Here is a 13735-nt window from a genome sequence, read left to right on the forward strand (position 1 = left end):
AAAACACAAAAATTAGCCAGGCGTGGCAGTGGGCGCCTGTAATCCAAGCTACTCGGAAGGCTGAGGCAGGAGAATCGCTTGAACCTGGGAGGCAGAGTTTGCAGTGGGCCAAGATTTGTCTCAAAAAAAAAAAAAAAAATTAAAGGATTGTCTTTAAGGAGTGCAAGGCCCAAAGGGATTGGGGTAACAGCATCATGCAGACCCTCCACAGCCACCTTCACCAACTTGGGGCCCTGTGACCCACTCTTCTGAGTTCTATATGGCTGAGGATTGAGGGGCAGCTGACCTAAGAATCCTCCCTCAGGCCGGACGCGGTGCTCACGCCTGTAATCCCAGCACTTTGGGAGGCCGAGGTGGACGGATCACGAGGTCAGGAGATTGAGACCTTCCTGGCTAACACAATGAAACCCCGTCTCTACTAAAAATACAAAAAAATTAACCGGGCATGGTGGCGGGTACCTGTAGTCCCACCTACTCGGGAGGCTGAGGCATGGGAATGGCGTGAACCCGGGAGGCGGAGCTAGCAGTGAGCCGAGATCGCGCCACTGTACTCCAGCCTGGGCGACAGAGCGAGACTCTGTCTCAAAAAAAACTCTTAGCAGCAGGGCAGAAGCTGAAGGCAGCATTGAGAAATGGGAGTACAGGGAGTGCTTCTAATTTTATGTGGCCTCAGCATCCAGTTTTTAATATAAGTTTACCTTTCACATACCAGGAGCAGGGCTTAGTTCCCTTGATGGGGTTTCCAGTAAGTACTCCACCCCACCCAAATGGCTCCAGCTGGTGGCCAGAGATAAGAACTTGGAGGCGCCTCTCCCACCTAGCAGGGGGCGTGCCCTGCTTGTGAGGTCACAATGTGGCCTCCTGGGACTCTTGCTTGCTTGCCTGAAACCCACCAAGAAATGGTCCCTGTGGGAAACCTGTTTGGGTAACACCCTGGACCCAATAAAGGCCCTGCTCAAACAAGGGGATCCCTTCTCATTCCCTGTTTGCACCCCCCAACTTCCATGTGTATGCATGTGCTTGTGTGTGTGTGTGTGTGTGTGTGTGTGTGTGAGTGCACGCAACCTCCAGGTGTGCCAAGTACCCCCACCAGGGTCTGTAAGTACTAAAAACTCTTAAATTTTTGCATTGTGGTTGTGCCATTGTAGCCCTGCCAACAATCCAGTCCCTGATAGTGAGGCTGCCCCAAGGGGACCCACACAGGTGGATCTCCAGCTGTGCTCTTCTAGCCTCTGTTGGCTCCTGGGGACAGGGGCTGCCAGCTAAGTTGATAAACTCAGTTTCATTCAAAACTGGCAGTTAGGCTCCTAGTTGGCCTGGAGCCAGCTGCAGTTAGGAAGGGACCAGAAGGAAAGGAGAGGAAGAAGGCAGGTATGCCCAGAGAAGCTAAAGAACCCGGGGGGTTAGGGGTTGGGGGGCAGGAGAGAGGCAGAGACAGATACACCTGGTGCTGCTCCATCTCCCGTAGCTTTGAGGCCCAGGGCCAGGTCTGAGGCACCCTCAGCTTTGTTCTCGAGAGAACCCAGGGCTCTTCCTTCTGAAAAGAACACACCACATCCCAATGTTCTAAGAACCCCATCAGAGATCTTGTCTGATGTGCTCATGACTTCTCAGAGATCCTGTTCCTGGAAAAGCTAGACTGTGACCTAGAAGGAGTGACCTGGGGTCTTGAAATCTCTCCTCTTCCAAGCAGAAAGGGCATGAGAAACGTTGGCACCTCGAGGTAGAGAAGCTGTGCTCTGGGCAGAAAGGAAAGCTTCCCGGAAGAGCGGTCACTGAGCAGAAGCTTGATGGGCAGGGAGAAGAGGAAAGGAGTGGGCAGGCAGAGGCGGGATGCAGGAGAAGGATGCTGAGCCATCTGGTCACCAGGACTCAGGAGCGGCAGCCAGTGGCGTGCAGGAGGAGGAGCAGGCGCCCACCGTGTGGTGGAGGAGCTTTGCTGAAGATTTGCTCCACCTCAACCAGGCCCTGGTCACTCTGGCCCTCTTCCCTGGAGAGGCGCTGGCCCTGCATGCCTTAGAGAGTGTGGTCTCCCCCACTGCTCATCTGCCTAAGGGCACAAAACCTGCAATGCCACCAGGTCTCCTGTGTGCCTCCTTAGTCAGCAATGTGGGTAACACTCCACCCCTGTCCTCAAGGATCTCAAAATCCGGCAGGAAAGGCAGAAAATGGACACAGAGTCATGGTGCCGCCAGTGTGAAGGTTCCGGGTAGGTGCAAGTGCAGAGAAGAGAGGGCCCACTTGACCGCAAGCTGAGGACACAAGTCATTAGGCCGGAGGGCAGAGTGTGTTGGCGTAGGAGTAGTTAGACCTAAAATAAGGGCTTCCTATGCTAGGCAACCAAGTTTTAGTCACTTGCTTTATAGGCAAAAGCAACGTATTCGTGGATTTTCAGCAGAAAACTGTTTTGAAAAGCATTTTGAAAGCAGTGAGGGGAATGACAAAAGGGAGCTGGAAGCTCAGAAAGAGCTGAGGGGGGCTGGGTACCTGTGATCTCAGCACTTTGGGAGGCCCAGGCAGGAGGACTGCTGGAACCCAGGAGCTTGAGACCAGAGTGGGCAACATAGTGAGACCTTGTCTTTAAAAAAAAAAAATATTAATGGCCAGGTGTGGTGGTTTGTACCTGTAGTTCCAGTTACTGGGAGGCTGAGGTGGGAGGATCGCTTGAGACTGGGAGGTCGAGGTTGTAGTGATCCATGATCATGCCACTGCACTCCAGCCTGGGAGACAGAGCAAGACCCTGTCTCTAAATAAATGAAGGAAAGAAAATAGAAAAAGAAAAGAAGGCAGAGGGGGCTCCTGAGTCTGATCTGTGGCTGTGCAGAAGCTCAGGGGATGGGAGGCAGAGCCTGACAAAGTGGGTGACCCTACCCGATGCCTGTCGAGCCGAGTGGGGCGACTTGCTCCCAACTGGTCCGAGGCCTCACTTCCCCACCCCTTCCTTCCACCTCCACCTTCTGCAGCATTAAAACACACTGCTTGCCCACGGGCAACACTGAGGGGACATCTCTGGATTCCATCATGTCAGTCACTGTCCAGGCAGTTGGGCACATTTCCCGTATTCTTTAGCTACGGCAATGTCAGGTGCTTCTGTCTAGGTGGAGGCATCGAGAAAAATGAACAAGATCTTTACATTTTTTTTTTTTAACTGGAGACCAAGGTTTTGAAAAATTAGCTCAATTGCTGTCTCAAGGTCAGTCACACCATAGTCTAAAGGGCCGACCTCCCAAAAAATGCTTCCCCAAAACACCCCCATCCTGTGTGCAGCCATACCATCTACCACCTCTGGGCTTTAACGGCCCCCTTTGCTGCCAGAGAAAATGCCACTCCCCTTCTGGTACCCCCTGAGGTGGTGACAGCAGCTTGATCTGGGAAGAGCGCAGTCCCGCAGATGGACCTGAGTGGCACGTGGCCTAGCTGAGAGAGTTCCACACCCGGGCGTCAGCTCCAGGCCTGCCTGAGGTTCTGGCTACCTTCCACACCTCAGTGCCAGCCTCTGGTGCCCCAGGAAAGAAAAATGGCTTTCTGCTAGGTTGTCTTCCTGCCGCAGAACTAGAAAAGACTCGAGCATGGCTTTGAGGAAGTGAAGTGACCCAATCAGTTTCTTTCTCCCAAGACCTCTGCTCAGGGCTTCCCCAGTGGGAAACAGGGCTGGAAAATGGCACCTGATTGGAGGTAGCAATTGTTGTTGCCTGGAACAAAGGAAAGAAGGAGGGAGAGAAGATCATTAGGGATAGGAGAAGGTGGCTGAGGAGACAGTGACATTGTGAGTGATGTGATGGTGACAAGTGCGGCTCTGAAGTCAGGGAGAGTGGCCACGATGTGTGAGCAGCTTCCAGAAGCCAAGAACCTCCAAAAAGGCAACAGAGGTTGAGTCAGGGAAGAATCCAGGCAACGTCTGCAAAGCCAGTGTTGTCAGTGGAAAAGCTCTGGGGAACAAAATGAGGGCAATCATCCTAGAATGTGGCAACGGAATCTTTGCAGACCTGACATATTTTGTTTTGCTTTTAAGAAAAGAATTTGTGTGCACAAAGCTGTTATTTGAATTTCAAGTAGGAATTGAGCTGTGTAGTATTGTTCAGCTTGACTCATTGCAAATAAGTATTTTACCTCTCTCCGAAATGACTTTTGGTAGCAGAAAATGAAATAACTTTAAAGCAATCAAAGCATCTTTCCTTGAGGGAGTTTCATTTCTCATAGCTCTTACTCTGCGCTTCATTCTCCTGTGAAAAACTGAGATTGCTTATGAAAATGACTGAGTTAGCAATTAAAAGCATGTTTAAATTATGTATGTAAGAGAAGTTAAATGCATTTAAACAAACTTCTGTGTTCTATGTGTTCTGTTTTATTTTTTTATATACTTCACCCAGTAAATTCTATTGTTTCAGAAAAGCCTTAAGTCTTGTAATGTTGGGGCATGGAAAAAAAAAAAAAAAAGAAAAACTTCATTTCTAAGTGGCATAAATAATACGCCATCATCTAAAAATCCTCAAGTGGGCCAGGTGGGGTGGCTTATGCCTGTAATCCCAGCACTTTGGGAGGCTGAGGTGGGTGGATCACTTGAGGCCAGAAGTTTGAGACCAGCCTGGTCAACACAGTGAAACCCCATCTCTACTAAGAGTAGAAAAAATTAGCCGGGCATGGTGGCACACACCTATAATCCCAGTTACTTGGGAGGCTGAAGCATGAGAATCACTTGAACCCAGGAGGCGGAGGTCGCAGTGAGCCGAGATCTCGCCACTGTACTCCAGTCTGGATGACAGAGTGAGACTGTCTCAAAAACAAAATCCTCAGGTGGGCTAGATTTTATTCAAATACACAATACTAACCTGAGGTTTCCATTTACTTTTGTGTTCTTAGTATATTACAAAAGGGTAGAAATCTCTCAAATTTTTATAAGTTCTGGAATTCTATGTTATCAAAACGAAAACTGGAACCACTGAAGTCAATCTGACAGATTCTAACACCATCACTAACCATTAGAACATGCGGGGGGTCGGGGGATCTGATCCTAACACCATCGCTAACCATTAGAACATGCGGGGGGTCGGGGGATCTGATCCTAACACCATGGCTAACCATTAGAACATGCTGGGGATAAGGAGGGATCTGATCCTAACACCATCAGTAACCATTAGAACATGCCAGGGGTGGGGGGATCTGATCCTAACACCATCACTAACCATTAGAACATGCTGGGGATAAGGGGGTGGATCTGATCCTAACCCTGTCACTAACCATTAGAACATGCTGGGGGCGGGGTGGGATTTGATCTAGGTGGAGATCTCAGATTTTCCATTCTTAAGACTGTCCCGAGCTAACCTTGGACAAACGGCTGAATCTCTCTGTGCCTGAGTTTCTTCATCATAAGACAGGGATATTATACTCCTGCATCATCTGGGGCTAGGTTCAGCTGCACATGACAGAAAACCCAAAGTAATAATGGCTGAAACGAGAGAAGTTGATTTCTCATGTCCAAGCAGCCCAGAGGCAGGCGACCCACAGTGTCATCTACTTGGGATCCACTGTGCAAGGCTCTCGTTTTGAGATTCCCACGTGTTTCAAGGGGATGTGGAAGCTGGGCTGTGTCCAGTCTGTGGTAAGAGGAAAGCATGTAGAAGCCCGTGCCCGCTGCGTGTGCAGGCAGTGGCTGGAGTTTGCGTTAAACCACTTCTTCTAGGCAATGGGCACGAACTCAGTCCCGTGGCCACACCTAGCTGCGAAAGAGGCTGAGAAGTGTGGTTTCCAAGAAGCAGTACTGGGAAATAACCAGGACTCTGCATCACAATCTGTTTCACTGGGCAGTTGTGAGACCTGTGTATTGATGCATATCAAGTACTTGGGACAGGGCCTGGCACACAGTATGTGTCAGTGAATGCTGGCTGTTATACAGGAAGTGGTGGAGGCAAGCAGTTTGGCGTTATGGAAATGCATATGTCCAAAGGAGAACTGCTTCTCAATTGTCCTTTCCTATTCTTATCCTAGATGAATTGCTGGGATCGGGTAGAGACGAAGTCAGTTTGGTAGAATGTATTGGCGCTGGGTAGAGGCCAAAGGGTTGTTGTATTTGTAATTCAAGGACATCTCATTCATGTCAGGAGTGAGGGTAGTCATTTGGAGTTTAAAGCAGTGATTGCCAACTGTTGTGCAGCAGGTGCAGGCAAGTGGGGAAGCAGCCTGGTGGGGTTGAGAAAACTGGGGAGCACACGTACTCTCTGAGGGGCGAATGCAACCTGCCACTACCCTGTAGTAGGACTGGCGCTACTAGACCTTCTAGTTTTTAAAAAGTCTGGATTTTTATGTGACATCTTTTTGTTCGCCTTGAACATTGTCTTATGGCCACAGGCAAGCAATCAGTTCAGTAAGACCACATGAGATGAAAATAATTAGATGAGGGACAGGCTGGAAAAAGCTATCAGGAGCTGCAGCTGGAGGGCATGATCGTGACAAACTCCCGGACAAGGTTACGCAAGAAAGGACATCATGGGTGGATCTTCAGTTTTCAGCCCCTTCTCAGCTGGGTAAGAAACCCAAGGAAGGAAGAAATGCTAAAGCTACAGTTTTATGACTTTTGTTTGCATGATTTCTACTAAAATAGGCTGGAGGAATGGGATGATGACTATTTTCTAACATTTAAAATGCTGTCAATACTAGAACTGTAATACAGCACTCTTTCAAACAAGAAAAATCCACATTTCTGTTTTTGTGGTCGACTACATGATTTAAGTTCTTGTTCTGTTTTCTCCAACCCCTCCATGAGAAATCTCCAAGCGTAAGATTATTTTGCTCATCTCTTCTTTGAGGATAAATCCCTGTTTGAATGATGTTTTCTCAGGGCAGGGATGGGAAGTGTCTGCTAATCGATAATGACCCGCCAAGAACCACAAGGGTCTGTAAACAAAGCTCTGGTTCCCCTCATTATCCTACAGCCCAAGCATCCTGTGGGACCATATGTAGGTTTGCAGAAGAGGTCACTCATGGAAAATGGAAAGGGAATAATTGGGTATTTCTCCTTGTAGGAATTCATGAGAAGGAAAAATATGTAATGTTATAAGAAAGTCAACATGGCCTAAGGGAAACTTTACCAGGCTTTTCGAGTCAGTCACTTGGGCCAAAACGAAGAGAATGATAAAGATGCAAGGCTCTCTGGCTGCTTGAAACATGAAATAAAGGAGACTTTCTTTTTTTGGTCAACAGTATAGTCTAAAAATGTCAAGGCTTATTGCCCAGGTTAATGGTTTTTGATTTCTTGGTATCTGAGGTTAGCCACAGGGGAGCGTATTATTATAAAGTCACCTGGCTTCACGGTTGCTCTCATTGGTTTTACTTACCGATAGACTTTTATTCTCAGATTCTTAAGATAAGAAATCCTCTAGGAAAACCTTCCTGAGACTCCTGTTTGAGTCTGAGCTACTAGGAATCTTCTGCTGTCTTCCAAAGTCACTGTGTAAATGTGCATTTATCAATATGATTGTATTTCTCCTCCCCCTTAGTCTTTAAAAAGCACTCTTTGGGTATTCTCAAAGATTAAAACAAGATAAAATTCATTTGGGTATATTGAACTATGTACACCATGACAAATATTTGCTTTTCTGGCTCAAAGATAATGATAAAATAAGTCTATTATCCTGATTTCTATAAACTGTGAACGCATGCTTTACTATATGAGAAAGCAGATCACCATAGGCACGAGTCAGTAGAAATATCACAGAATCAAACCTGCTAAAACTGAAGGTATGATAGCTATTGGATCCAGATATAAAATAACAGAAAACACAATAACTGAGAGAAGGAGTATTATTTCTCTCATTTTACATATCACAAAAACTAACATGTAAGTTGGGTAGCTTGTCCAAACTCATCCACTTTGTAAATGGCAAGGTCTAGATTTGAAGTCAGGCAGTTTGGTCTTATAAGTCTTATAAAATGTTTTATATTTTACAGAAATAAAAGGGGATAAAATGTGATGCAAGCAAAAGAGATCTGAAAACTAGGCTGTTTTAAAAAACAGCTAAAGAGAACTTTCTAGAAGTAAGATAAGTGAAATTTAAAACTCACTGAACAGATTAATAAGACATGGCTGAAAGTAAAATAATAAATTGGAATATAGTTCTGGAGAGCTTACCCAGAACGCAGCACAGAGAGAAAATGAGAAGTAAAATATAAATAATAAGGTAAAAAATACCTTATTGTAAGTTCATTCAACGTACGTTTAACAGGAGGAGCTCCAAAAGGAGATAACAAACGAAAGGGGGAAAAGCCAATATTAAAAGTGACTGAGACATTTTACAGAATCGACAAAAGATACCAATCCTCAGTTTCAGCAAGCCAAACAAATCCTAAGCAGAAAAGAAACTCACATCTAGACACATTGCAGCAAAGCCTCAGAACACCCAAGACAAAGAAACGATCTTACAGCAGTGTGAGAATAAAAATACACAGACCTCGACTGAAAACTGATTCATAACTGCAACACCAGAAGCCAAGAAAAAGGGACTAGTATCTCCAAAATGTTGAGGGAAAAAGATTGCTGTGTACCTATTTGTGTACCCAGCAAAATGGTCTTTCAAGTGTGAAAGCAAAATAATTACATGTAAAGATAAACCAAAGCTGAAAATGTTTATCCCTAACGACTCTCACTAAAACTTCTGAAATACACAATTTAGGTAGAAGGAAAATTATCCTACAAGGTAGGTCTGCAGTTCAGGAAGGAACAGTGATTATTGAAAATGGTAAAAATATAAGTAAATCTAACCATTAGCATTGATTGTATAAAACAACAATGGTAGTATATAAATTGGGAGAGGATGACTGGACTTAACGTAGGCTTAGATCTTTGTGTTGCTTGTGAGAAAGGTATAGCTATTGATTAAATTTGTTTCCTATGCATATTAAATTTCCTAGGGTATGCACTAAAAGGATAGAAATTAGGGAGGAAACGAAAAGTGAAGGAAAAAATCCATCTAAATTAAAGAATGAAAAACATGTCACTAAAAAGGGGTCACAGGAAAAAAACAAAACAAAACTCAAAATGCAATTCAACCAGGTGATGAAAACAGATCAGTTAAGTACTATCAATGGAAAATGACTAACTGGGGAAATTAAATGATACGGTTTGTAAGACTAATTTAAAAAGGGAAAGGAAAGGAAATGCAGCTCTGTGGCATTTAATATATAGACAAAAGATATTAAAGATTGTATTTCCTCAATGGTGTGTGCCTTTCAACTGGAGAGTACATATCTTTTTCAAACACACCTACAACATTAGTTAGAACTGACTGAAATGGAATGGAAAAAATACAAGAATGAAAAACATACAAACCAAAACAAAGCTAGTGTAACTAAATTAATACATGGTAAAATACAAAATAGACTTTAAGTAAAAGTAGAAATGAAAAGAATCACTAGAAAATAATAATTTAATTATTATGTAATCACAAGTGTCCTAGAAGAAACAGGAAGTTATAGCCATTCTAAATGTGCAAAAAAAAAAAAAATAAAAAGAAAAACCAATAAGGACAAAGTGACAAATTCATCATCCACCCCAAGAGGCAGCCATGCTCAGCAACTGATAGACCCCCCAAAATCAGATGAATTTTGATGCATCAGATCAAGTATGAATTTGAAATCACAACAGACATACACTCAATGATGTGTGCCTTTCAACTGCAAAGTACAGATCTTTCTCAAACGCAGATACATTAGTTAGGACTCATTGTATACTTCCCTCAACAAATTTCAAAGAGCTAGGATCACATAGACCACATACTCTGCCACAATGCAGTTTAGAAAACTACAAAAAGAAAAACTAGAAAAGTCCCATCTCTTTGGAAAATTTAAAACATACTTCCAACAACCCATGTGTCAAGACAAAATCATGACAGGAAATACAAAAATGCTTAGCATTAAATCTTGTTTGACACAGTTTATACTATTTACAAGGAAATGTATAATCTTAAATAACTGATACTTGGCCTAAGCATTCAACTTGAGAAATTAAAGAGAACAGAAGAATCTTCTCAATAAAAGTAAAGACAACGTCATATTGAGTTATAAAAGAAATTCATGTGGAAGCTCATAGGATCCAGAATGGCCTGGATAAGAGGAAACAGGCAGGGAAGCTTTCCTATCAAGATTTATAAGGCGTGTATTAGGACCAGTGGACTAGAACTGGCCAATGGAACAGTGAGCCCCACACAGTCCAACACATATATGGGAAGTGACATGGCAGAGCTGGCATTGCACCCCGGAGGGGAAGCGGGGTACTTTCAGTACATGGTATTGGGACTACAGGATAAAAAATATAGATCCCCACTTCCTATCACACACAACAATCAATGCAATATAGATCAAGGTCCTTTATTTTCAGGTGTCCAGTGTTAGATAAATTATACAATGGCCCTGCTCCTAACCATGTAATTCTTTTTCTCAGTCTAGGCTTTGAACAAAATCCCTCTTCATCCAACAAATATTTTCTGTGTGCCAACTATGTTCCTGCCAATTGTTCCAGGCATGGAATACACCAGTAAACCAAAGACCTCTACCTTGGTGGGATTTACAGTCTTGTGGATAATTGATATATATGGCAGTTATTATGTATCGGGCACTTTATTAGCCCTGACATATTCATTAAATACTTGATAGATACTACTATCTGTAAGTGCCAGAGCTAGGATCTGAAGTTAGCCTGCCAACTCTCAGAATCCCAGCTAACTACTGTATTACATCTAGTGCCTTCCTTATTGCCTTGGTGAAGAATATGCCATGAAATGCTTTACTTAAACATGTATGTGATGATCCAAACACATTGTTATGTGTAATGAATTGACTTTTCTTCTGCAAATCTAATGTACTGGATAGGTACCATCCATCCTTGGAAGAATTTTGAGATTAGCTACTCAATCATTTTCTGTGTTGTGTGGTTCAGATGAAAAAGCCTGAGTGGTGCAGAGATGGCACCACTGTGCTCTAGCCTGGGTGAGGGAGGGAGGCCCTGTCTCAAAAAACAAAAAAATAGGCCGGGCGCGGTGGCTCACACCTGTAATCCCAGCACTTTGGGAGGCCGAGGCGGGCGGATCATGAGGTCAGGAGATGGAGACCATCCTGGCCAACACGGTGAAACTCCGTCTCTACAAAAATACCAAAGAAAACTAGCCGGGCATGGTAGTGGGTGCCTGTAGTCCCAGCTACTCGGGAGGCTGAGGCAGGAGAATGGCATGAACCCGGGAGGCGAAGCTTGCAGTGACCTGAGATCGCGCCACTGCACTGGGCGACAGAGCGAGACTTTGTCTCAAAACAAAACAAAACAAAACAAAAAACCAAAAAACTGAGGTACAGTGATTCCACCTTCTGGGGAAGCTTATCCATACCTTAAAATCTAATGCTGAGTAGGTGAAATTCGAACGATGTCATACATGAGCACCTAGTTTTTTGCTTTGTTCTGTTGGTAGATTTTTACAACGGCCATCTTCATTCTACTCTCAGAAAGTAAAGGTTTCAAGACATCTGTTTTGTGTCTGTAAGATAGCATCTTCAGGACCCTATGGTCAACAAATGTGACAATCAATAAATCTTTATCTCTAATTCCCAGTATTTTCCTTTTGTAACTGCTTCATTGGAAGGTTTGAGCATATCTTATAATGTCTCAACCTTCTCCTTGGCTGGACAAAAACTAAGTTTCCTTTGCTGTGTATTTCCTTCTACTCTCCTAAGATGCTGTTCCAGCTCTGGTGGTATTTAGCTTTCATAGCAGGGATGCTGGGAGGTCTGTGTAACAGATGCTTTTCCCCTAGTACAGCTCCCCTCCTTCCTTCCTGGGCAGCCAGCTGAGATGTGTTACTGTGTTACAACTGGCTCCTACTGTTCTCTGTTGCACAAATCAGTCAGCTAAAGCAGCCCTGCTGGTGTCCTACAGTGTTTAACCTTGCTACAGTGAAATGGCAAGTGGGACATTTGGTAGTCTTGCATATGAATCCAGGAATCTGACATTTTATAGCAAAAAGCTCATCAAAAACGACCACAGGAAAAGATAATCCTGCCATTCCACCTAATATCAGTCACAAAATAAATTCCAGCACATGAAAACCAACTTTAAGCCAAGCAAATATATACCATATGTCTGTGGATAGGGGAGTATGTCTTAGTGGTTCTCAAAATACACATATAAAAGCCGATAAATCAGGATAAATAAAACTTAAAACTATGCAAAGAAACACCTGAAACCAAGTTTAAAAACTATAGACTGAAAGAGGGGATCTGAAATTAAGATTAGTGTCCAGATCTTGTAAAGATCTGTGAGAAAAAGATAACAGAAATATGGTCAAAGGTTCACATAGCTGGATGCAGTGGCTCATGCCTGTAATCCCAGCACTTTGGGAGGCTGAGGCGGGAGGACTGTCTGAGCTCAGGAGTTCAAGACCAGCCTGTCCAACATGGTGAAACCCTGTCTCTACTGAAAATACAAAAAATTAGCCAGGTGTGATGGCACGCAGCTGTCATCTCAGCTACGCGGAAGACTGAGGCAGGAGAATTGCTTGAATCCAGGAGATGGAGGTTGCAGTGAGCTGAGATCATGCCACTTCACTCCACCCTGGGGACAGAGCGAGACTGTCTCCAAAAAAATTAAAATTAAAAAGTTAATTCAGTTGGAAACCAGAATAGCCAATGAACATCTGAAACATGGTCTCTTCCCTAGTAATGCAGGAAAGGAAATGTAAACCAGTGAGAGACCTCACACCCATTGACTTTGTTTTAAAAACAAAATTTTTAAACACTGACAGTACCTAGTGTCCTTGAAGAGATGAGAATCCTCATACATGGTTGGTGAACTCTGGAGATGAATTTGACAAAACCTAGTAAAGCTGAAAATGTGCCATGTCAGTGCAGTGGCTCACACCTGTCATCCCAGCACTTTGGGAGGCCAAGGCAGGCAAATCGCTTGAGCCCAGGCGTTTGAGACCAGCCTAGGCAACATGGCGAAACCCGGTCTCTACAAAAAAAATACACAAAGAAGTAGAATCCAACTTAAATTATATTTGGTTAAGTCAAGGATGTCACTAAAAGAACATATAAATATGCTAATAGAAGGGTGAAATGCTATAATAAAAATATTAACCCAAAAGAGGCAAGAAACAAGAGAAAAGAGTATGTAAAATGCCCTGGTCATGGAGAAAACAAATGGTTCAGATGCAGATGTGAATCCAAACACATAAATAATTATATTAGATGTAACTGGGCTACGTATTCCAACTTAGACTATGTTTAAAGAAAATCTATATGCTGTTATGAGAAAAATACAAAAGGATTAAAACAGATAAAAACGATGTATTATGCAAATACTAAACAAAAGTAATACAGCTACATTAATATATAAAATACTTTAAGGCAATAAAGCTTTGGTTGAGACTGATTTGAAGGACATTTCATAATAGAAGAGTCAATCTACCACAAAGACAACAATTCTAAATTTATGTTCACTTAGTAAACTAACTTCCAAATAAAAGATTGACACAAAAGATACGCAAATCTACATTCACATCATAATATTCTATCACTTCTCAGGAACTGGTAAGAGCCAGGTAATAAATCTGTAATAATCTAGATCTGTAAAACATGATTCAATTTGACCTAATAAACCAAACAGAAACCATCCAGTAAGGATAGAATACATACTCTTTTCAAGCAATCATGTAATATTTCTCAAAATTGACCATATACTGGGTCAAAATGGATGTCT

This window comes from Macaca mulatta, chromosome 9, assembly GCF_049350105.2.
Source record: "Macaca mulatta isolate MMU2019108-1 chromosome 9, T2T-MMU8v2.0, whole genome shotgun sequence".
Lineage (NCBI taxonomy): Eukaryota > Metazoa > Chordata > Mammalia > Primates > Cercopithecidae > Macaca > Macaca mulatta.